The sequence below is a fragment of the Sus scrofa genome, chromosome 13, assembly GCF_054392235.1.
Source record: "Sus scrofa isolate SSC_HxYL_T2T_F1_AM1 chromosome 13, Sscrofa_HxYL_maternal_Yorkshire_Landrace_v2.0, whole genome shotgun sequence".
In the NCBI taxonomy this organism is placed as follows: Eukaryota; Metazoa; Chordata; class Mammalia; order Artiodactyla; family Suidae; genus Sus; species Sus scrofa.
Window position 1 is genome coordinate 166,972,414 of NC_139395.1, and position 25,341 is coordinate 166,997,754.

Here is a 25,341-nt window from a genome sequence, read left to right on the forward strand (position 1 = left end):
CAGTTTATTTGCCTGCTGAGTAATTTGAGGTTTGATTTTACTAAAAGATTCCAGAGCATAAGAATATCATTTATGAAATACTTTAAAAGTGGTGATAGGATTTCCCATTATGGCTCAGCAGGTGAAGGACATGACGGTTGTCTCTGTAAGGATGCAGGTTCGATCCCTGGCCTTGCTCAGTGGGTTAAGGATCTGGCATTGCTGCAAGCTGTGATGTAGGTCACAGATATGTCTTGTATCTGGTGTTGCTGTGGTGGTGGTGTCGGTCTCAACAGCAGCTGTAATTCGACCCATAGCCTGGGAGCTTCCATATGCCATAGGTGTGGCCGTAAAAAGAAAAAAAGTGATGATAAACATATGGTAATATAAATATGAATTTGATCTTGCCCCAACCCTTAAGGGTTTTTTAGTCTAGATAATCATTTAAAATGACAAGAGGGCATCCATGTGTTGTTCTGTTTTTAGGAAAATGTGATTCCAATGTCTAAAACTATATTTACTACTAATTTATGATAAATACTTAAAATAACATTATGAAAATCTTTTCCAATTCACATTTTCTAAAAGATTTTTATCAGGAATATTGTTGTCTTTTCTGCAGCTCAATATAATCATGTGATTTTCTGCTTTAATAAATGTCTTAATATTGAGCTGCTCTTTTATTCCTGATATTAAAAAAAAACTACACTTGCTCTTATACTTCTTTATTACACTTCTAGAGTAATTTTAAAACACTGTATTTAGGATTTTGGCATCTGTATTCATAGACACTCTTTCAAGTTTTACTAAGCTAGCTTAGCTAGAGATACAAATTGATTTTAAGAGTAAATAGGAATTTCTTGTTTCAGAATGTTTAATAGAGCCATTCTCTAAAATCATGTAGTCCTGTTGGATTTTGGGGATAGAAATCTTTTCACTTTTTTCTTACCTGTTTGAGTTATTCAGTGCCTACAGAGAATGTACTGAATGTCTGTCCAGTAACTGAGATGCTCTGGGTGGAGGCATTTACTGTGTTGAGCAGGGCAGTCGTGACTCCTGCCTTCTGCCTCTGTGGGTCTAAGGATCTGTTCACATTTCCTACCTCCTTTTGAAGCAGTTTGACAATTTTCGTTTTTCTAGTGTATGAAATGTTTAATCTAGATTTTCAAATTTATTGTTATAGAGGATACAATGAGTATATTTCCCCTTATATTTCTAATAGCTTATTTTTTTTTAAGTTTCTTGGTCAGGAAGTGGTATATAAAACAAGATCTAAAGAGAGATCATGTTCTATCACAAGTGATTAGATATAGTTCTTTGTGCTATACAGCATGACCTTATTGCTTATCCATTCTAAATGTAATAGTTTGCATCTACCAACCCCAAACTCCCAGCCCATCCCACTCTCCCACCCATCCCTTTGGTAACCACGAGTCTGCTGTCCATGTCTGTGAGTCTGTTTCTGTTTTGTACATAGGTTCATTTGTGCTATATTTAAGATTCCACATGGAAGTGATGTCATATGGTATTTGTCTTTCTCTTTCTGACTTTAGTATGATAATCTCTAGTTGCATCCATGTTGTTGCCAATGTCATTATTTTGTTCTTTTTAATGGCTGAGTACTATGCCATTGTATATATGTACTACATCTTCTTAATCCATTCATCTGTCAGTGGACATTTAGGTAGTTTCCATGTCATGGCTATTGTGAATAGTGTTGCAATGAACATAGGAGTGCATGTATATTTTTGAATGAAAATTTTGTCTGATACATGCTCAGGAGTGGTATTGCTAAGTCATATGGTAGTTCTATATTTAGTTTTCTGAGGAAACTCCATACTGTTTTTCGGAATGGTTGTATAAAAGATGCATTATTATAATAATCACTAATGCTTACATAGTACTTTCAATATATTCTGTTTTTCTTATATTATTTTATATAACCCTCACAAAGCCCGTGAAGTAGATTTAAATGAGAGCTTACACCATTTTAAAGATCCTATGGCCAATGTTCTATACCTGACATATGAAATCGATTTTGTATCTTGCCATTATTTGTTTTTCCTGAAGAAACAATCCTATTCCTTGCTTTCTCTTTAATTTTTTAAAATTTTAAGTATTTCTCTATCTCTACAAGACATGAAGGCTAGAGAGAAGAAATGAGGTTAAGAACAATACCAGAAAGGAAAAAATAGATAATATTTAAAAAGAAATACCTCTTGCTATTTGTTTTGTTTAGGAGCAAATGTTTGCTGAGTAAATGACTGAAGTGAACATTCTAAAAGCTCTTACAAATAGTACAAAAAGTATATATTCTGGTATTATAAACATTATAAAATGTTTGAGTGGACAAGAACCAGAAGATAATATTCTTAAATACTTCTTTAGAGAAGATGTCCTGGAATTTAATTTGTGTAGATATAGAAGGCAGAACTAAATTAAGAAAAATTTACCAGGAAGCAGATATTGAATAAACATGAAGAAGAACTTTCTAGGAATTGTAGCTTCTGTGTGTGAGGAGGAGGGACTACCTCACAGTGTAACGAATTTCCTCCTCAGGTTGGGTGACCATATGAAATTTTGGAAGTAATTTGGGAATAAATTATTATTTGGAAGTAAATTATTATTAGTAAATAATTATAGTTGCATAATTTAAAAAATAAGTATTTACTTATTAAAAATTTAGGTATAGTTGGTTTATAATGTTGTACCAATTTCTGCTCTACAGCAAAGTTACCCAATCCCTTTCTTTTATTATCTTCTATCATGGTTTAACCCAAGAGACTGGAGGACCTCATTTCTTATCCATTCTAAATGTAATAGTTTGCATCTACTAACCCCAAACTCCCAGCCCATCCACTCCCTCCCGTCTCCCCCTTGGCAACCATAAGTCTGTTTCCTATGTCTGTGAGTCTGGTTCTGTTTTGTAGATAGGTTAATTTGGGCCATATTTTAGATTCCGCATATAAGAGATACCGTATGATATTTGTCTTTTCCTGACTTACTTCACTTAGTGTGATAAACTCTAGTTGTATCCATTTTGTTGCCAATGGCATTACTTCATTCTTTTTTATGGCTGAGTAGCATTTCATTTTTTATATATACCACATCTTCTTAATCTATTCATCTGTGGATGGACAGTTAGGTTGTTTCCATGTCTTGGCTTATTGCAAATAGTGCTGCTAGAACATATGGGTTCAAGTATCTTTTTGAATTGCAGTTTTGTTCAGATAGATGCCTAGAAGTGGGATTGCTGGATCATATGGTAGTTCTATATTTAGTTTTTTGAGGAATCTCCACAGTAATTTTCCATAGTGGTTGTACCAATTTACATTCTCACCAACAGTGTAGGAGGGTTCCCCTTTCTCTATACCCTCTCCAGCATGTTATTTGTAAATTAAAAATAAAGATTTATTGATTGATATCAATAAATATAAACTGGTTTTACTTTATTGATGACCTTATGTAAGAACATTCTACCCAAAAACTATTTAAGAATAAAATTCTTAAAAAATAAGATAAATCTATGTATATTAAAGCAAAATATAAAAAGTACTTATAGAGTTTAACTGTCTATTAAAGTTATATAAGCAGAGTTTTTTGGTTTTTTTGGGGGGGTGAGCGTGCCCATGGAATGTGGAATTTCTTGGGCCAGGGATCAAACCCATGCTGTAGACATGATCTGAGCTGCTGCAGTGACAATGCTGGATCCCCACCACTGCACCACAAGAAAACTCCTTTTCTTATTTTTCAACTTTTTTTTTTTTTTTTGGTGTTTATTTGACTACTTTAATCAGTAATTTACTGGGTAGAACATACTTGCCTTGATTTCCCCTGCATATTTTATATATAACTGCCCTATACTTCCCCCTATTTCCTAAAGAATCCACTGACTTGCAGGTTGGTCGCTTCAGGTACCCTGTGGACTTAGGTTAGAATTGTGACAAGAATTGCTACCTCAGCCACACTTCACTGGCTGGACCAGCACTAAGCCAGCAGGGCAGCAAGCAACATCAATATGGTACTCATGCGCATTTCCTTGTCCTACTGAGTGTCCTGCATGATCTCCGTGGGAGAATGGTGTTAGTTGCTTTGTTCCTAGGAAGGTTCAGACATCTATCAGATATGGTCCTAGCTGAGTTGGAGCTGAAGCTGGAAAAGTGAAAGTCCACCAGACCCATCTTAGCATTTATACTGAACTGTTACTACTAATAATAGGTTAAAAATGAAAAACCCAGGGCAAATGCTAAACTGAACAGGCCAGCAATATGGCAGAATATAAGAAGAGACCATGCTTGGCAAACCAGCTGTGAAGATCTCAGACATGCAGAGTTATTTTCTCTTTTATTAAGCATAAATTCTGGGCGGGCAGAGGAATTCGAAATAAAAATGCATGGAATGTTTTAAGTATATCTAGAATTTCATGCCTCTAGTGCTGTTTGTTGGGTGCATTATTCATCAGAAGTTTCCCTCCAGCCCCATTGGAGGGTGGAGATGTTGGAGACCTCCAAGAAGGGAAGAAAGTAACTGGCTGCTACTGAGTGATGAGACTGAGAAACCTGTCTTTGAATCTGGGTTCACTTCCTTCAGCTTTGAGCACTCAGCATCTCCTTTTGTCCTCTGTAAACTGGAGATAACAGCAGTAACCATGTCACAAGGTTGCTATGAAGATTAAATAGCGCAACATTTGTAAAATAGCATTCGCTATGTAATTGTTAAATTAAATCAAATTAGCTCCAGAGCCATGTAGGAGAGAAGAGGAAATGTGTTTTGTTCCACTGTGGTCTGTTCTTCAAACTGACTGTTGAGAGTTTCTCTTCGTTCTCTACAAGGAAAAAATTGCTTTCAGTGCTAAAATAAGAATCCTATTTGATATGGTGAGGGAGACACAATGACAGGATTGCTGCTATTCTCAAAGGGCACTTAATCCAAGACCATCTTGCTTGTGATTAGAAACTTAGTTAAGGGCTTTTAGGTTGTTGCACTCTGGTGAGGAGATACCCTTACGATTCAGAAACCCAGAGCTATCCAGGATACTTTCTGCAAAGAGCATCAGCCACGGACAGTAAGTAGCAGCTTTAGGGAGGAAAATTAGAATGAGCTAAAAATCTCTTCAGACTCCTGTCACTGTTAAAAGGAAGAACAAAATGTTAGCACCGTAAACAGGACCATGACTCATCATCATATGGCCTCTGAAATTACGGTCATGAAAACCAAAATGCTATACATAAGAAATATACAGTAGCTTTGATATACTGCCAGATTATGTCATTATTCTAGTTTTAAATTTAACTGCCTGTCATTCCATGTTTATGCTAACCTCACACCACTGTGGGGCATTCAATATATTTTTTTCAGTCTAGAATAAAATGTTCTTTAACTGAAAAACTGCTCAGATGAATCACAGCCTAGGGAAGTACACGTGGGCAGTTCATAATAAAATAAAAGCATTACCTTTGCTAAAGCATCAGAATAATAATTTTTTTAAAGCAGGATGCACTTTGCATTCAGTGGTAATTACTATGTTTTTAAAAACAGCAGTTGAAAAAAAGCTTGTACTACTTATTACTAACCTGCTGACTCACCTGAATTTTAGTGCCTCTAGATTCCAGTTTGACTCTTTTTGAAGGTAACATCCCAGATTTAGCCACAAACTAGGGTAATCTGATCACGGTATTTGCACTTCTCTGACATTGCTGTTCATTATCACCTAGTTAGGACAGTCTCAATTCCAGTTCTTATTCTTCAGACACTGTGATGAAAGAAGTTTGATATTACCTGTCAACAGGTAGCTTCTGTCTCGCTCAAAATCAAAGGGTCAAGATCAAAGCATTTACTCTTGAAGTGGACTTGTCTCAATTATGACTTGCTGAAAACTCTGCATGGCTATGTTATAAAGGGGTTAGTTGGTAAGGAATAAAAACCTGATTAGCCACACTAGAACATACAAGCACTCACTTCCACGGATAGCTCACATGTATTTCCCTCTGTTCAATTTCTCAGACCCTTCAAAACAAAAGTCTGAGAGTAAGACAGATATCATTAATGAAACTCTTCCTCTTAAATTTGAGGATTTCCTAATACACCCACAAATTCAGTTAACAGAGAACAATTCGTTAGACAAGGAACAAAGTTTTAGGAGTTGAAGTTTTGTTTGTGTGAGAAGGCTCTTACATTTCAAGTATCTGCAGCAAAAGAATTTGAGTCTTCGTTAACTTTATCAGTAAGAAGTCAGATTTTTCATAGGCATAAATCCTTTATTTTTTCATCAGTGAAGGATTAGGTAATTTATATTCAAAGCTCAGGCGTATAGTTGTATTGATTTGCTTAATGCAGAAGGGGCAAGCAATGGCTTGCAGACCCAATCTAGCCTCCACCTGTTCGTGGAGGTTATTTAAATATTTGTTAGCATATAGCCACATTCATTCATTTAGATATTGTCTACAGCTACTTTCACTCAGAGACTGTGTTCACAGTGTAAAATAATTTGTATTCTGTCCTTTACAGAAAAAGTGTGTTGATCTCTGGATTAATACATATTTTCATAAAACTTTCTTAAAGACCTCTTTTTTCTTTTTGTTATTACTTGTATAATTTTTTAATAGTTACTTCCCCAATACAATTTTTTTTTACTGTACAGCATGGTGACCCAGTTACACATCCATGTACACATGCTATTTTTGCACATTATCATGCTCCATCATAAGTGACTAGACAAATTCCCAGTGCTACACAGCAGGCTCTCATTGTTAATCCATTCCAACGGCAATAGTTTGTATCTGTTAACCCCAAGATCCCCAACCACCCACTCCCTCCCCCTCCCGCTTGGCAACCACAAGTCTATTCTGCAAGTCCATGATTTTCTCTTCTGTGGAAAGGTTCATTTGTGCCTTATATTAGATTCCAGATATGTGATATATGGTCTTTCTCTTTCTGACTTACTTACTTAGTATGAGAGTCTCTAGTTCCATCCATGTTGCTGAAAAATGGCATTATTTTGTTCTTTTTTATGGCTGAGTAGTGTTCCATTGTGTATATATACCACATCTTCCTAATCCAATCATCTGTCAATGGACATTTGGGTTGTTTCCATGTCTTGGCTATTGTGATTAGAGCTGCAATGAATATGTGGGTGCATGTGTCTTTTTTAAGGAAAATTTTGTCCAGATATATGCCCAAGAGTGGGATTGCTGGATCATATGGTAGTTCTATGTATAGATTTCTAAGTTTTCTCCATACCGATCTCCATAGTTGGTTGTACCAGTTTACATTCCCGACAACAGTGCAGGAGGGTTCCCTTTTCTCCACACCCCCTCCAGCATTTGTTATTTGTTGACCTATTAATGATGGCCATTCTGACTGGCGTGAGGTGGTATCTCGTGGTAGTTTTGATTTGCATTTCTCTAATAATCAGGGATGTTGAGCATTTTTTCATGTGCTTGGTGGCTATCTGTACATCTTCCTTGGAGAAATGTCTATTCAGGTCTTTTGCCCACTTTTCAATTGGGTTGTTGGCTTTTTTGCGGTTGAGTTGTATAATTTGCCTGTACTAGAGATTAAGCCCTTGTCAGTTGCATCATTCGAAACTATTATCTCCCATTCTGTAAGTTGTCTTTTTGGTTTTCTTTGCTGTGCAAAAGCTTGTCAGTTTGATTAGGTCCCTTTGCTTTTTTTTTTTTTTTTTTTTTTTTTTTTGCTCTTATTTCTGTTGCTTTGGGAGACTGACCTGAGAAAATATTCTTTTTTTTTTTTCTTCAATTTTAAAAGACTTTTTTTTAAAAAAATTTTTAAGTTTTTTTTGTTTTCCCACTGTACAGCAAGGGGGTCAGGTTATCCTTACATGTATACATTACAATTACATTTTTTTCCCCCACCCTTTGTTCTGTTGCAACATGAGTATCTAGACAAAGTTCTCAATGCTATTCAGCAGGATCTCCTTGTATATCTATTCTAAGTTGTGTCTGATAAGCTCAAGCTCCCAATCCCTCCCACTCCCTCCCCCTCCCATCAGGCAGCCACAAGTCTTTTCTCCAAGTCCATGATTTTCTTTTCTGAGGAGATGTTCATTTGTGCTGGATATTAGATTCCAGTTATAAGTGATATCATATGGTATTTGTCTTTGTCTTTCTGGCTCATTTCACTCAGGATGAGATTCTCTAGTTCCATCCATGTTGCTGCAAATGGCATTATGTCATTCTTTTTTATGGCTGAGTAGTATTCCATTGTGTATATATACCACCTCTTCCAAATCCAATCATCTGTCGATGGACATTTGGATTGTTTCCATGTCCTGGCTATTGTGAATAGTGCTGCAATGAACATGCGGGTGCACGTGTCTCTTTTAAGTAGAGTTTTGTCCGGATAGATGCCCAAGAGTGGGATTGCGGGGTCATATGGAAGTTCTATGTATAGATTTCTAAGGTATCTCCAAACTGTTCTCCATAGTGGCTGTACCAGTTGACATTCCCACCAACAGTGCAGGAGGGTTCCCTTTTGAGAAAATATTCTTAAGGTTGATGTCAGAGAATGTTTTGCCTATGTTCTCTTCCAGGAGTTTGATGGTATCTTGTCTTTGATGAATATAGATGCAAAAATTCTCAACAAAATTTTAGCCATCTGAATCCAACAACATGTAAAAAAGATCATAGACTACGACCAGGTAGGATTCATCCCAGGTGCACAAGGACGGTTCAACATACGCCAGTCAATCAATATCACACACCACATTAACAAAAGAAAAGTCAAAAACCACATGATCATCTCAATAGATGCAGAAAAAGATTTGAAAAAGTCCAACATCCATTCATGATAAAAACTCTTACCAAAGTGGGTATAGAGGGAACATACCTTAACATAATAAAAGCCATTTATGACAATCCCACAGCAAATATAATACTCAATAGAGAAAATCTGAAAGCCTTTCCTCTAAAATCTGGAACAAGACAAGGATGTCCACTCTCACCATTGTTATTCAACATAGTACTGGAAGTCCTAGCCACAGCAATCAGACAAACAAAAGAAATAAAAGGCATTCAAGTAGGAAGAGAAGAGGTAAAAATATCATTATATGCAGATGACATGATACTATATATAAAAAACCCTAAGGACTCAACCCAAAAACTAATTGAACTGATCGACAGATTCAGCAAAGTAGCAGGATATAAGATTAACATTCAGAAATCAGTTGCATTTCTGTATACCAACAATGAAATATTGGAAAAGGAATACAAAAATACAATACCTTTTAAAATTGCATCCCCCAAAATCAAATACCTGGGAATACACCTGACCAAGGAGGTAAAGGACTTTTTTTGTTTTTAGAATTGCACCTGTGGCATATGGAAGTTCCTGGGTTCCTGGGCTAGGGGTTGAATCAGACCTGCAGCTGCCAGCGTATACCACAGCCACAGCAACACCAGATCCAAGCTGTGTCTACGACCTACATCACAGCTCACAGCAACTCTGGATTCTTAATCCACTGAGTGGAGCTCAGGATCAAACCTGCATCCTCATGGATATTAGTGGGGTTTGTTACCCCTGAGCCACAATGGGAACTCCCGTTTTTGCTTTTGATTTAAATTGTTCCTTTAAAATAGTTAAACACTATGAACTATTCACTGAAATCATGAGAGGATGGGATATTATAAGTAATTTAGTAATCTGGGTGGGTACTATACAGTTTTCAATTTTTAGTAGGGAAATGATGAAATAAACCGTTATGAAACCATCTGGACAAATTTTAAACTTGCTTTAATGATTCAAAAGGCACTTCAGGATCTCGAAGTGACACAGGTATCATAATGAACATAAATTATAGGTGGTCAAATACTTATTGATTTGCATTCCACACTTCAGAACAGACAGTTTGAGAAAGGGGCTGTAAATATGCTGACCCTGTGGTATATTTTGAAAACTACTTCAAAAATCCCTGATATCAGCTTGTTTACTTGTCATTTATATTTTTCACATAAAAGTAAATTGTGGTTAAAAAATCTTCAGTTATTTGAGTTTTTAGGCTATTTGCATTGTAGACAAAGAGAAGTTTTACAGTTTTTAAGTATGAGTTGGCAGGATTCTAAAAGACTTTTACTTTCAATTTCTATGTCAGTAATAAATACTCTCAAACAGCAGAAGCAAATATTCTACTATCAGTCTTCTTCCAAAATTGGTTTTCTGTCTCAAGGCTCAAAGTAATGATTGTAATGGGCCTAGATAGAGAGAGATGGGATTAAATCCTGACTCAGCCACTTAGTAGTTGGATGGGGATCATAGACAAGTTATTTAACCCCTTTATGTTTCAATTTCCTCCTCTGTGGAATAAGCGGACTTAACAGAATTATGGTAGGAATTAATAAATTAATGAAGATAAGGCCTATGGTTAGCAAGTTTCTGGCACATAGTTAGAGATCTAAAATGGTAAGTATTTTCCTCAGAGTTCAGAGTGTTAAAACATTACTAAAATTTTTAATTTTTTAAATTAACAAACAGTAAAATTCATTTTGGGGGTATACAATTTGATGAGTTTTAACATATGAATAGATTCATGTAACCATCATCACAGCTGGGGTGTGAAACAGTTAAATCACCCCCAAAAGTCCCTCATGTTGTCCCTTTGAAATAGGCTCTCTCCTTCCCCAGTCCTAACCCGTGATGATCACTGATTGAATTTTCGGCACTAGAATTTTTCCTTTTCTAGAATGTCGTCTAAATGGAATCATACAATGTAACCTTTTGAGACTGTTTTATTCATCCAGTATGATGTATTTGGGATTCATCCACGTTTTCCTGTGTCAAACATTTGTTCCTTTTATTGTATTCCATTGTATGGATGTATCACAGTTTGTTTACCCATTCACCCATTTAAGGAAGTTTGGGTTGGTTCCAGTTTTTTACAGTTTTAAATAGAGCTACTATGTGAGCATATGTTGTATAAGTTTTCACTTTTCCTGGGTGAATATCTAGCAGTGGGATTATTAGGTCATATGGCCAGGAGTGTTTAACTTTATAAGATTGTCAAGTTGTTTTCCAGAATAGCTGTATCATTTTCCATTCCAGGAATTCATGAGAGTTCCAGTTGCTCTGCATCTTCACTTTAGTATTATTACACACTTAAAAAAATTTTTGTTGGTAAATGAGAGGTGATATCTTGCTTTTTTTTTTTTTTTTAATAACGTTGAGCATGTTTTCATTTTCTTATTTGAAAACCATGTATTTTCTTTGGTACAATGTCTGTTTGGATATTTTGTCAATTTTTAAATTGCATTGTTTTCTTTTGGCCTTTTTTTGGCCACGCTCTCAGCATGTGGAACATACTGGGTTTAGGGATTGAACCTGAGTCACGGTAGCATCTGAGCCATAGCAGTAACATTGTCAGGTCCTTAATGCTCTGTGACTCAAGAGAACGCCACATTGTTTTCTCTTTGATGAGTTTTTAAGAGTTCTTTGAAATACTTTTTGTATATTCTGAATAGAAATCCTTTGTCAGATATGTGACTTGCATATATTTTCTCCCAATTTATGACTTGGGAGAACACTCTTTCAAAAAATTAAGATTTTAAAGTTTGATGAAGTCCAATTTTTTTTTTTTTTTATGAATTGTACTGTTGGTGTCATGTCTAAGTACTCTTTGCCTAACTATACCATGAAATTTTTCTCCGATATTTTCAGCAAAAGTTTTAAAGTTTTATGTTTTACATTTAGATCTATTCATTTTGAGTTAATTTTATACATGATGTGAGGGTTTTATGGTTTTTTTTGTTTGTTTGTTTGTTTTTTGTCTTTTGTCTTATTAGGGCTGCACCCAGAGCATATGGAAGTTCCCAGAGTAGGGACTGAATCGGAGCTGTAGCTGCTGGCCTACACCACAGCCACAGCAACTCGGGATCTGAGCTGCATCTGAGACCTATACGACAGCTCATGGCAACGCTGGATCCTTAACCCACTGAGCAAGGCCAGGGTTTGAACCTGTGTTCTCAGGGATACTAGTCAGGTTTGTTAACTGCTGAGCCACGTCAGGAACTCCCGGTTTTATGGGGTTTTTTAAAATACAAAATCAATTGGCCATATTTGTGTGGGTCTGTGTCTGGATTCTCTATTTTATTCCGCTGATCTTTGTGTATGTCTCTTTGCCAATGGCACACTGCATTGATTATTATAATTTATAATAATTTAAAAATTACTTCCAACTTTATTCTCCTCTCTCAAAATTGCTTTGGCTATTCTCATTTTTTTTTAACCTTTCCATATGGATTTTAGAATCAGCTTGTATATATTTGATTGGAATTACATTAAATGTATAGATCAATTTGTGGAGAACTGATACTTTTATCATGTTATATCTTTAATCCACAAACACAGTATGTCTCTCCATTTATTTTAGGCTGCATTGACGTCTTTCATCAGAATTATGTAATTTTCAGCATACAGGTCTTGCACATATTGTGTTAGATTTATACCTAAGCACTTCATTATTTTGGAGCTATTGTGTTTTTAAGAATAATTTTTAGTTTCCAATTGTTCATTGTTAGCAACTAGAAATGATTGACTTTTGTGTGTTGATTATATATTCTGGGACCTTGTAAAACTCATTTATTAGTTCTTTTTTTGTAAACTACTTGGGATTTTCTACAAATACAATTTTATCTCTTGCAAATAAGAACAATTTGGAAAATTTCCTTTTCCTATCTTCTCGATATTGAATAGGAGTGGTGAAAGAGGATATTTTGTTTTGCTCCTCATTTAAGGGGGAAAAGCATTCAGCCTTTCATAAGCAAGCATGATGTTATTGAAAGGTATTTGTTTTGGTAGGTGCTCTTTAACAGTTAAGAAAGTTATCTTTAGGAAGTTCCCTTTGTGGCTTTGCAGCAACCACCCTGACTAATATCCGTGAAGATGAGGGTTTGACCCCTGGCCTAGCTCAGTGGGTTAAATGATCCGGCGTTGCCATGAGCTATGGTGTAGGTTGCAGATGGGGCTCTGATCCTGCGCGATGCTGTGGCTGTAGTGTAGGCTGGCAGCTGTAGCTTTGATTTGACCCCTAGCCAGAAAACTTCCATGTGCTGCAGGTGCAGCCCTAAAAAAAATAAAAAATAAAAAAAAGAAATAAAGAAAGTCATCTTCTATTCCTAGTTTGTTGAGTCTTTTTAAAACTTAAAATGATATTGAACTTTATAAAAAAAATTTGTGTCATATATTGGGTGTTCCCGTTAGGCTCAGTGGGTTAAGAACCCAACTAGTATCCATGAGGAATGGGGTTCAATCCCTGGCCTCACTCAGTGGATTAAGGATGCAGCATTGCTGCAAGCTGCAGCACAGGTTGCAGATGTGGCTCAGATCTGTCTGTGGCTGTTGCTATGGCAGTGGTGTAGACCAGCAGCTGTAGCTCTGATTTGACGCCTAGCCAGGGAACTTCCGAATGTCATAGGTGTGGTCCTAAAAAGAAAAAAAAAAAAATTGTCATATCAAAAAATTGATTTCTCTTTTTAAGACAGTTAATATTGTAGATATATTGATTGGTCACAGTGTCCAATGGTCTATATTTTGTATATCACTGCATACTATTTGCTGCTATTTTGTAGAGGATTTTTGTGTCAATGTTTAGGAGTGATATTGATCTGTAATTTTATTTTCTTGTCCTCTTTGTTTGGTTTTGTTATCAGACAAATGCTGGCTTTATAAACAGATTTGAGAAGGTTCCCTGCTGTTTTATTTTCAGGAAGATACTCTAGAAGCGATGTTATTTCTTTTTAAAATATAAGAGTGAAAGCATCTGAGCCAGGAGATTTTTTTGGAAAGGATTTTCCTTAGTAAAACAATTTCAAATTTTTTTTTTTTTTTTTTTTTTTGTCTCTTTGCCATTTCTAGGGCCGCTCCTGCGGCATATGGAGGTTCCCAGGCTAGGGGTCGAATAGGAGCTGCAGCCACCAGACTACGCCAGAGCCACAGCAACACAGGATCCGAGCCGCATCTGCAACCTACACCACAGCTCACGGCAATGCCGGATCCTTAACCCACTGAGCAAGGGCAGGGACCGAACCCGCAACCTCATGGTTCCTAGTCGGATTAGTTAACCACTGCGCCACGATGGGAACTCCTCAAATTTTTAATAGTTATAAGACTATGCAGAATATCAGTTTCATCTTGGGTGAGTATTGGTAATTTATGATTTTTAATGTGTTGGTCCACTTCATAAAGTTACTGGATTGATGTACAATAAATTGTCCATAGTATTCTCTTTATTTTCCTTTTAATGCCAGTAAGGTATAATGTTATCCCCTGTTTTACTCCTGATATTGGCAATTTATGTCTTCTTTTTCTTTTTCAGTTTTGATAGAACTTTGTCAACTTTATTAACCTTTTTAAAGTTAATAAACCCAATTTTTCTTTATTTTTAGAAAAATTTATCAATTTTTGCTCTTGTCTTTGTCATTGTCATTTCCTTCTTATGCTTACTTTGGGGTTTTGTTTTTTTTTCCCCCACTTGTTTCTTTTTTTTTTTTTTTTTTTTGTCTTTTTGCTATTTCTTTGGGCCGCTCCCGCGGCATGTGGACGTTCCCATGCTAGGGGTTGAATTGGAGCTGTAGCCACCAGCCTACACCAGAGCCACAGCAACGCAGGATCCGAGCCGCGTCTGCGACCTACACCACAGCTCACGGCAACACCGGATCCTTAACCCACTGAGCAAGGGCAGGGACCGAACCTGCAACCTCATGGTTCTTAGTCGGATTCGTTAACCACTGTGCCACGACGGGAACTCCCCCCACTTGTTTCTTAATGTAAAAAGTTGGATTACCGATTTGAGACCTTTCTTTTTTTTCTAACCTAAGTACTTAATGCTAAAATTCATCTTAATGGATGGCTTTAGAGGCATCCCTCAAATTTTAGTATATTGGACTTCAACTTTTTCCATTCTAATACATATTTTAAATTTTCTTGAGATTTCTTCTTTGGCTTGTTGCTTATTTATTAGTATGTTGTTTAATATCCAAGTGTTTAGAATTTTTCTGTTATCTTTATGTTATCATTTCTGGTTCAATTCTATTATGGAGAACAAATTTTATATAATTTCAATTTTTAAAAATTTGTTATGTTTTGTTTTATAATGCAAGATGTAATCTTCATTGGTCATTGTTCCATGTGCACTTGAGAGGAATGTGTACTTGGCAGTTATTGGGTGTTCCATAAATGTGAATTAAATCCACTTAGTTGACGGTGTTGTTCAATTCTTCTATATCCATTCTGGTTTTTGCTGGCTTCTGTTAAATACTGAGAGAAGTTGAGGTTGTCAAATATGATTATGGGTTTCTCTTTACATTTTGCTAATTTTTGCTTCATGTGTTTTGAAGCTTTGCTATTATTTTTTTGTGGATAGACCCTTTTATTATAATGTAATATCCCTTTAAAAAAATAACTTTAGCTTGCTTTTGATTAGTGTTTCCATAGTATACCTTTTTTTCCCATCATTTTACCTTTAACTTATGTAATTTTTTCTTTTTTTCTTTTCTTTTTCTGCTGCACCCATGGCATATGGAAGTTTCTGGACAGGAGATCAAATCCAAGCCTCAGCTGTGATTTATGCCACAGCTGCAACAATACCGGATCCTTAACCCACTGTACTGGAACAGGGATTGAACAATGCTGGATCCTTAACCTGCTGCACCACAACAGGAACGTCGCATAATTTTTCCGTTTAAATCCTTTCTGACAGTCTGTCTTTTAATTTCTTTGTTTAAATTACGTACATTTAATTCAATTATTGATATATTTGGATTTCTTCATTTTCTGCTTTTTTCCTTTTTATCATTTGCTTTTCTGTTTCCCCTTCACCGTCTTCCTTTGGAAGACAAAGAATTTAGCTAGTGTTTAATATTATTTTACTTTATTTATTGTATTTGACTATCTCTTTTTTCAGTTTATGTGATGCTCAAGAGTTATAATAAATTTTTCACAGCTTATATAAAACCATTATTTTATACTTCAGTTAGAATATAGAAAATTTACCACCGTATAGCTCCTTTTATTCTCCCCCATTTGTGTTGTAGCTGTCCCATGTATTACTTTAATGTACAGTGAAAAATTATCAGTGTGGTAATTTTTTTTGTTTGTTTTGGTTTTGGTTTTTTGATTTTTGTTTTTGTTTTTTGGTCTTTTTACCATTTCTAGGGCTGTTCCTACAGCATATGGAGGTTCCCAGGCTAGGGGTCTAATAGGAGCTGTAGCCGCCAGCCTACACCAGAGCCACAGCAACATGGGATCCGAGCCGAGTCTGCAACCTACACCACAGCTCACGGCAATGCCAGATCCTTAACCCACTGAGTGAGGCCAGGGATCGAACCCACAACCTCATGGTTCCTAGTCGGATTTGCTAACCACTGAGCCATGACGGGAACTCTCCAATTTTTGTTTTCATATATCAAATGTATTTTAAAGAGCTTAAGAGAAGTTGTATTTACCCACGTATCTACCATGTCAGTGACTCTCCCGTCAATCCTGTTAGTATAAGTTTTCCTTTGGTATCATTTCCCTTTGGTCTGAAAATCTTCCTTTAACAGTGGTTTTAAAGCAGGTTTTCTAGCAACAAATTTCCTTCACTTGAGAAAGCATTTATTTTTATTCCTAAAGGAAATTTTTGCTCTTGAAAATATTTAGCCAATTCCTTCTGGCCTCCAAGATTTCAGATGAGAAATAGCATTTGAATTGGTTTTCTTGGTTTTGTTTTGTCTTGTTGGCCATGCCCTCAGCATGTGGAAGTGCCCAGGCCAGGGTTCAAACCTGTGCCACAGGAGCCACTCCAGCCACTGCAGTGACAATGCCCAATCCTTAACCCGCTGCGCCATGAGAGAACTCCTAATTGTTCTTTTGTTCTACTTTTTAATATTTTGTCTTTGTCTTTAATATTCAGAAGTTTGATTATAAAATGTCTTGGCATGAACTTGTGTTTACCCTGTTTGAAGTTTACAGAACTTTCAATATGTATGAATTCTTGACTTTAACCAAAAGTAGGACATTTCAGCCATTATTTCTTCAGATTTTTATCTGTGCCACCCTTTTGTTCTTTCCTTCTGGAATTCCAGTTACACAAATATTAGACCTTTTGGTACCATCTCACATGTCCTCTTTACTGTCATCTCCATTCTACTCTTGAACCTGTCTGGTAAGTTTTTATTAGACATGTAAAGTTCAAAAAGCATTTTGCTGTTGAAAGGTTCCTGGAAAATCCCTTGCATCCTGTTAAGTCTAGTATTTGCTCCAGATTATATATTTTTAACAAAGTATTATTATTATTAATAGTTGCATTAATATAAGCTGCCAGTCAGATCAATGGGACATAAGAAAAATTTAGTTTCATGTAAAGTTTGCGTATGAATATTGTGGATTTAAACATGTCCACAAAGTTTTTTTTTTTTCTTTTTAGGGGTGTACCTGCGACATATGGCAGTTCCCAGGCTAGGGGTCGAACTGGAGCCACAGCTGCTGGCCTACGCCACAGCTACAACAACACGGAATCTGAGCTGTGTCTGCAACCTACACTGCAACTTGTGACAACGCTGGATCCTTAACCCACTGAGTGAGGCCAGGGGTCAAACCTGAGTTCTCATGGATACTACTCAGGTTCTTAAGCACCTGACCCACAATAGGCACTCCTAAAGTTTTTAATACTCTTCATCAAAAGATTCATCTTAACTGTCTTCCCCTTGAATAGTGTTCGGTTTTAAATTAGTGGCTTGCATCTAACAAAGAGAATGCATTAAAAAGTGATGTTGTGTCACTACCTAGGTCAAGCTCCAAAAGGCAATATAGCTTCCTTATGACTCTCTTTCTTGAAAAACTCACCTCTGGAAAACAGCCACCATGTTGTGAGAGCACATGTAGACAGCATGTGTCAGGTGTATTAACTGACATCTACAGTCAAGGCTCTAGGAGAATTCCAGCATCAACTACCAGACGTCAGAGTGAGCAAGACTTTAGGTGATTCCAGTTGTCTTCAGTCCACCTCTGTCAAAGCTCAGTGGAGCATAGATGAATTGTCCCAACTGAGCCCTGCTCAGATTTTTGATTTTAAGTAAAATACCTGTTGTTGTTATAAGCTTCTGTATTTGGGGTCATTTGTTATCTAGCAATAGGTAAATGGAATAGATTTTGGTACTTGGTACCTGGAAATGCTGCTGGGGGTGCTGCTTAACAAGAAACCTAAAACATGTAGGAATTGCTTTGGAGCCTCGAGAAGAATGCTAATGAAAGCCTAACACTTTGAAGAGACTATTAATAGAAAAGAGGCTTTAACAAAATCCATGCATCAATTCTTTCCATTCTTTTAGTTATATCTTCCCCCATATCATTCAAGTATTGGAGATACTGCATTTGCTTAGGCTTTGCCTTTTATACATCATCCTGTATACTGTAGATGACAACCTTAGTCACTCTGATGCCACTCATGCTAGGAGTTAACCTCCCTCCCACACTTGCCCCTCACAATGACTGCTCTCTGACTGTTGGGTAATTCGGTTTTAAGATCCTATCTTAAGGGATTGTTTTCTGGAGCCATTTTCCATCCAACTCTTAAATTGAGTTTTCATGAAAGCAGAGAGTCTGACTCAATGACTCAGTGAAGGTGCTTTATTTGGGACATAATCCCAGGAAACAAGTGAGAGAGATGAGAGAATGATACAAGAAAGGGAGAAAAGTCAACAAATGTTATTTTATTGTGCATGTTGTTGCCAAGAACAACCAGGACACAATCCCATTTATTTATTTATTTATTCATTTATTTATTTTTGTCTTTTGTCTTTTTAGGGCTGCACTCGTGGCATATGGAGGTTCCCAGGCTAGGGGTCTAATTGGAGCTACAGCTGCCGGCCTACACCACAGCCACAGCCACACCAGATCCAAGCCGTGTCTATGACCTACACCGCAGCTCACGGCAACACCAGATCCTTAACCCACTGATCGAGGCCAGGGATTGAACCTACAACCTCATGGTTCCTAGTTGGATTTGTTTCTGCTGCTCCACGATAGGAACTCCTCAATCCCAATTAGGAACTCGGAAGAACTTTGTAGAATATGCCTCTGAATTGTCTTGTCACAGAACTGGAGGCTAGTCTATTGACATAAAAACTCCTGTTCGGGAGTTCCCTTGTGGTGTAGTGAGTTAAGCAGTGCTGTCACTGTGGTGGCTTCGTTCACTGCTGGGCACAGGTTTGATCCCTGGCCCAGGAACCTCCACGGGCTTCGCCAAAAACAAAGACCTCCGGTTCAATATTGGTTAAGGGTTGTCCTCACATTTTTGCAATTTTTTTCTACTGATGAGTTCTAAGACCTCAGAGAAAGCCCTGAGGCAGAAAAGCAGAGAGACGTCATTATCTGAGGAGAGTCACTGAAAATATGCATGGAATTGTTTACCTCAGCTACACTGAAGTCAGATGGACTGAGTGGGATGTTTGGGGCCTCACAAATGTCTACTATGCCTACATATATATTTGAAGAATATGAAGAGTTTCAGAGGTTAGGATGGAATTTGTTTTCCAGGAGGCTAGCAGAATTTTGGCAGCTCATGAGCACCTTGTTAAAAACTCCTGGTCTGGAAGCTCAGTAATTCAGTATATATCCTCTTTCCAGGCACATAGGAAGCCTCACTCTCCAGCCTCCCTTGCAATTAATGATCATGGGACTGAGTTTGAGACAAAGGCTAGGGGACAGAAGTATACTGTTTCCAGCTCTGTCTCCTAAAATTATTCCATTCTTTGCTCATCAGCCAAGAAGGAATTCAGTGGGAAGATGTTGGAGGCACATGATGGAAGGAACTTGAATCTCCGAATTATTACTTGGAAAAGAGCAGTCCGGGCTAGTCACCCATCTCCCATCAGACAGTGAATTGAATGAGAAATAAGCCTTCTGTATGTGTGTATGTATGAGAGTATGAGAGAGAGAGAGAGAGAGAATCTACAGATATTTTGAGGTTTTTTGTTGTTGTTGTTGTTGCTATTTCTTGGGCTGCACCCGCAGCATATGGAGGTTCCCAGGCCAGGGGTCGAATCGGAGCTGTAGCCACCAGCCTACGCCAGAGCCACAGCAACGCGGGATCCGAGCCGCGTCTGCAACCTACACCACAGCTCACGGCAACGCCGGATCGTTAACCCATTGAGCAAGGGCAGGGATCGAACCCGCAACCTCATGGTTCCTAGTCGGATTCGTTAACCACTGTGCCACAATGGGAACTCCTGAGGTTTATTTTTTTCATTTTCTTTTAGCAGTTGGCTTTAATTACTTTGACTAACAAAGTATTTTACAAAATAATAGTATTATCTTATGTAAGACTGATAGTTCCTTGAGTCTCACTATACTTGGATCATTGAAAAAAATATTAGTTATCACCTCCTTATCTTATAGGCAGGCATGTGATGGTAATTGACAGAATCATGTTCGTGGTTTGCTTTTAGCCTCCTAGGGACTAGGCAAGAGCTCAGCTCAGAAGTTCCTGCTGTGGCCCATTGGTAACCAGCCCAACTAGTATCTCTGAGGATGTGGGTTCAATCCACGGCCTCACTCAGTGGGATAAGAACTCAGTGTTGCTGCGAACTCTGGGGTAGGTTGCAGATGTGGCTCGGATCCCAAGGTGCTGTGGCTGTGGTATAAGCCAGTTATAGCTCTGATGCGAACCCCCCTCCCTGTGCCACACTTGCAGCCTTAAAAAGAAAAGAAAAAGAAGCTCAGCTCTGAGCAATAGTATAATTACTTTATTACTTTTAGATAACTGATTGCTTTCCTCCTAGTTAGGGAGAATTGCCTTTTGCTATTTGCTTGCTATCTTGTGCTTACTGAACACAACTTGAGAGGGAAACCTTCCTTCAGAATCCTAAGATAATTAATAAGAGAAAGAACCAGCATGAAATACTGTCTGCTTTCTCATTTATCATGAGTGGCCAAGAAAATATCTTGGATATAATAAATATGAATCAATGGAAGACAAGCAGATAATCACTTGGATTTTAAATGAGTAGAAGAGAAGCTTCCCTAGTGTTTAATAATGTCTTATCATTTTTAGACAAGCATAAGGATAATATCTTTTTGATGTCGGAGATGGACCGTGACAAAGTAAGAATACTCCCTCTTGTGGTTCTTGAGAAAAATATTCCCTCCAATAAGAGAGTATTGAAAAAACAGAAACTCTGAACTCAGATAATTTCAGTGGATAATTAGAATGTATCCTTTTCTCTCTGATCTGGTTTTATGAAGCTGAGTAACCATTTTAGGCTGTGGATTTTCTTGAGGCTGTAGATGAATTTGTACTGTTAATTTCAGGGAGAAACTGAGAATGTGACATGAGGAAAGGTCTCTTCATCCTGACCTGGAAAAAAGTTGCTTTCACTTGCAATTTTTTTTCCCTAAAGGGTTAAGTACTAGTAATGGTTGAGGTCGTGATTCCTGGCCCGGAACTTCTGCATCCAGAGGCAAAGGCATGGCAAAAAAAAAAAAAAAAAAGGTGTTGTAGTAACTGTCACTCAGTTTCTTCTTTCTTTAATTTGCAACTGGTTCCCCAACGTGGCCTTGTACTAGCTTTGGGCGAAGCTTTGATTTAAGAGGGGGTAAATTTGTGTTAGGACACTATCTCCTCTAAAACACATCACTCATTATTTTGTGGGGTTGGTGTAAATGTATTTATCAGATGCATGTTTTTTCCCCCCCTATAGATTTGGAATCTTGTTTAGCAGCTTTGTTTTTCTCAGGGGATGGTTGGCTGCGAAACACTGGGAAGAGTAAATTTACTAATTTCTTAAGTAAAATAGAGATGGCATCACAATTGGAAAGCAACACATATCCAATGTCAGCAGTGGTTTGATGCGAAATTATCATTTGTTTTTTCATAATTGACGCCTCTTGATTTTTGCTTCTAAGGTTTCACCATTAGAAACATGATATCCTCCATTTCTGAAGAGGGTTGACGCCTGTGTAGGAATCAACATTTATTTATCTCTTGATCTCTCTGGTTCTCTATTTGGTTGTATGTGTTGTTCTGGTTAGCCCTGAAAAGTCATGGTTTACACTGCTGTTGCTGTATCCCATTTAGCTTAGGATTTGTTCCTTTTTCTTTTCTTTTTTTTTCCTCAGGGAAAAATTTAATAATTTCTGTTTCAAAAGACATAAAATGGAACTTTAAGAACACTGGAAGCAATTTTAAATTTTAAAATATTTAATTATTACATTGAAACAATACATTCCTTAGAAAAATACCCATGATATGATACTAGAACCGAAAAAACTAAAGTACATGAATTGTGAGGGGAAAAGAAACTGCCTTGTTCTGGATGAAATGCATTACTGCTACTTATGTTCCATTGGACAAACAGGTCACATGAGCCACTGAGATGCATAGTTTCTGGGAAATAGAGTTCAGCTGTTTGCCCAGAAATAATGTTGAGAAACATATACTTAGTCTCTGTCACATGATGTTAGAACAAACACATGATGACAGAGCATGAAAGATACATGCAGTCCAAAAGCAAGAATGGTGTTATTTGCACCTTACAGATAAAGAAACTGAGGCTCAGAAGAACTAAGAAAATTGCTTGTTGCCACACTGCCAAAAAGGGGCAGAATTAAGCATCAGACTTGAGTCTATTGACTTCCAGTCCCAACATTTACCACCACATTCCAAAGATCTCTTGGCAGTTTCTAGAAATCATACTTTATAGTCCATTTATATATTTACTGTATGGTTAACAGAAGCTAAAATTTAAGTGATTTAGGTTATTATTTCTAATTTTACCTGAATTATAATACTTGCATACCTTTTTAGAAGATATGACTAAATATAAATATTGAAAGAATTTATATATATTTGTCTATCAGATTTGATTTGAACTTTCTTGTGAAAGTCCATTACCTGAATTATACACAGACAGAAAATAGCTTTTCCTTTTACCTATGTATCCATTTTTTTTTTTTCTTATTTGAGACCATGGAGTTAGAATCAAAATCTCAGGAGATTTTATCATTTTTTTTCTGGATTGAACATAACACATAACCTGGTTCTTGGTTAGAGCTTTTTATTAGTTTGGGGGGTGAGTATAATATAAATCTGGAAGGTGTCTCTTCTTATATGCATTTTCTCCTACATAAATAATCTTGAGACTCATAAAAGGAAAATAAGATTCTGAAATTAAATTCTCCATTGCCTTTGTTGCTTCATTTTATCACTGTCTGTTGACTGGTTGGTTTAATAGAACAGCTTCCTTAAAATATATAACAAATGGACCAATCCAGTTTGCTATTTTCCCATATTTTTTCAGAAGGCACAAGAAAGATTTTGTTGTTGTTGCTATTGTTAGACAACAGAATTATGTGAATCTTAGACTTTGGGAAAAAAAAAAAACATTATATATAGCTTGGAGATATTTGCTCTGTCCTGCGTTTTAGGGTTATTTTCTATCAAGGATAATTTCACCTGACACCTGTTAACAAGCAAAGTTGAAGCAAATTAAAGATTGATTGATGGGCTTTAATCTCCCCTTATGTTTCTGTCTGTCTCCATAATTCAGAGTTCACATTTGGGTTGTCTGTGTGTTTAAAGCAAACTGGATGGAAAAAGTGAAAGGAGAGGACACAGTCATTTCTTCGCCTAATGCTAACTCCAGTCGTGCTTTGATCCTGCTATTCTGTGTTCTCTACTGAGAGCACTTGATCCTGGACCAGCAGACCTTCTTGCAGAAACAACACTGACAGTTTTTCTACCTATCCATTCTGGAAATGTGTTTGGTTAAAGCTGCTTTGCCCTTAGCCTTTGCAAGCACAAAAACTCGGAGGCTTGTCCTTTGAGGAAGCATGTAAGCTAGCGAAGCATAAATCCCTGTTTGTCTCAAATGACAAGTTATACATTTAGCTGCTCATCAAGAAGCATTCTCTCTCTGTTCCACAGAGAGCAGCAGCTCAGCAAGCTCAGTGTTCTGACTGACACGAAGCTCAGAAGCTCAGAGATTCCATATCAATAGTATGTAAATGTAGCAGGAGAACAGACTAAAGACTCCACTGGAATTCAGACGTGTCTGGACTTGCCTGGTGTACGGGTAGGGCCATCTCCCCAAAAGACTTGTTTTTCTGATGGACTAAGGAGATTTCTGAGAATGTATGTGTCCTAAGAGAGGAGAGCTTGACCCTGTAACAAAGCCGTAGTTGTCTTGGTGGATGGAGAATTCTGAATACAGCATCAAAATTTTCACTTTCATTTGCCTACTAGGCAACACCCTATTGGATTGAGGTTTAAATCCTGTGGAGAGCAATAGGTCTGAATTTAAAGCCCAAAAGACCTGATTTTCTAAAGACTCTCAAGTGTAAATGCACAGACAGTGCTTTACTGGAGCTCTCTAACACCAGTGCAGAAATGTGAGAAGCCCTTCTCCACGTAGCTGTGGCAGACAAGAGTCTAAATATGCTTTCTCCCAACCTCACCCCAAGACCTCTGACTCACAGTTACTTTTTCAAACAGTTTTCTAGGTCCCTCTTTGAAGGGATTTTGCAGATGTAATTGAAGTCCCACGTTAGTTGACCTTTAAGGTTGGAGATTACCCACCTGGGCTGGATCCTGAGCCTTTTCTGTAGGTAAGAGCACAAAAGGAAGTCAAAGCTTCAAAGCACAAGGGGAGATTTGATGCACTGCTGTAGGTTGAGAATGAAGGGGGCCTTATGCCAAGAAGTGCAGGCGGCCTTAAGGAGCATAAGTGTAGTCCCTTTCAGACAGCTGACAAAGACACATGGACTTAGTGCATATTTGGCCAATGACCTGAATGAGTTTGGAAGCATATTCTTTCCTAGGGCCTCCAGATAAAAGCCAAGCCCTGGGGATACCTTGATTTCAGCTTTATGAGACCCTAAGCAGTTGAGCCTGCCTAGACTTCTGACATAGGAGGGTGAAAGAATATTTGTGTTGTCTTGAGTTACTACATTTACAGTAATTTGCTAGGCAGTGAGAGAAAACTAATGAAGTAACAGAATATGATGAAGATTTGCATCTTGTGGGACTCAGGCCTCAGCTGTGGTGGGAGGCCCCAGTGTCCCACAAACCTAGTGGTATACAATGGATGCCAGTGGTAAATGGTGGAACACGATGAGAAAAGACTTGGCAAATGCTTACAAAACATCCCCTAGGAACTCCCAGAAATTCTTCCGGTAGGGGAAGCAAGGAAAAATTTGGATTGTTACAGTTAATATGAGTCACTAGAACTTTCGGGCTGATCAAGTTCAGGGAAATGGCACTCATCTAATAAAATCCAGGTTAGTAAAATCTCTTCATTCACCAAAAGGGACATAGTTTTTGTTTTTGTTTTTGTTTTCCTTTATTTTGTTTTGTTTTTCTGTTTCTTTGTTTTTGTT

General features: G+C 37.4%; 1 protein-coding gene and 1 long non-coding RNA gene across 3 annotated transcripts in view; one reads left to right on the forward strand and one right to left on the reverse strand.

The window, feature by feature from the left end:
* LOC102158095 (uncharacterized) overlaps positions 1–25,341 on the forward strand; it is an 899,417-nt gene that overhangs the window by 75,094 nt on the left and 798,982 nt on the right. The gene's annotated exons all lie outside the window — the stretch shown is intronic.
* LOC146397753 (uncharacterized) overlaps positions 1–25,341 on the reverse strand; it is a 119,543-nt gene that overhangs the window by 68,327 nt on the left and 25,875 nt on the right. Inside the window, exons 2-3 of one of the 2 annotated variants that reach the window (XR_014824894.1) lie at positions 5,565–5,731; positions 4,681–4,804 (exon numbers count right to left, since the gene is read on the reverse strand). The exons of the other annotated variant lie outside the window; for it this stretch is intronic. The gene's annotated coding sequence lies outside the window, so the exon portion shown is untranslated. Of the gene's footprint in view, positions 1–4,680; positions 4,805–5,564; positions 5,732–25,341 lie in introns of those variants that run through there. 2 annotated transcript variants of the gene reach the window in all.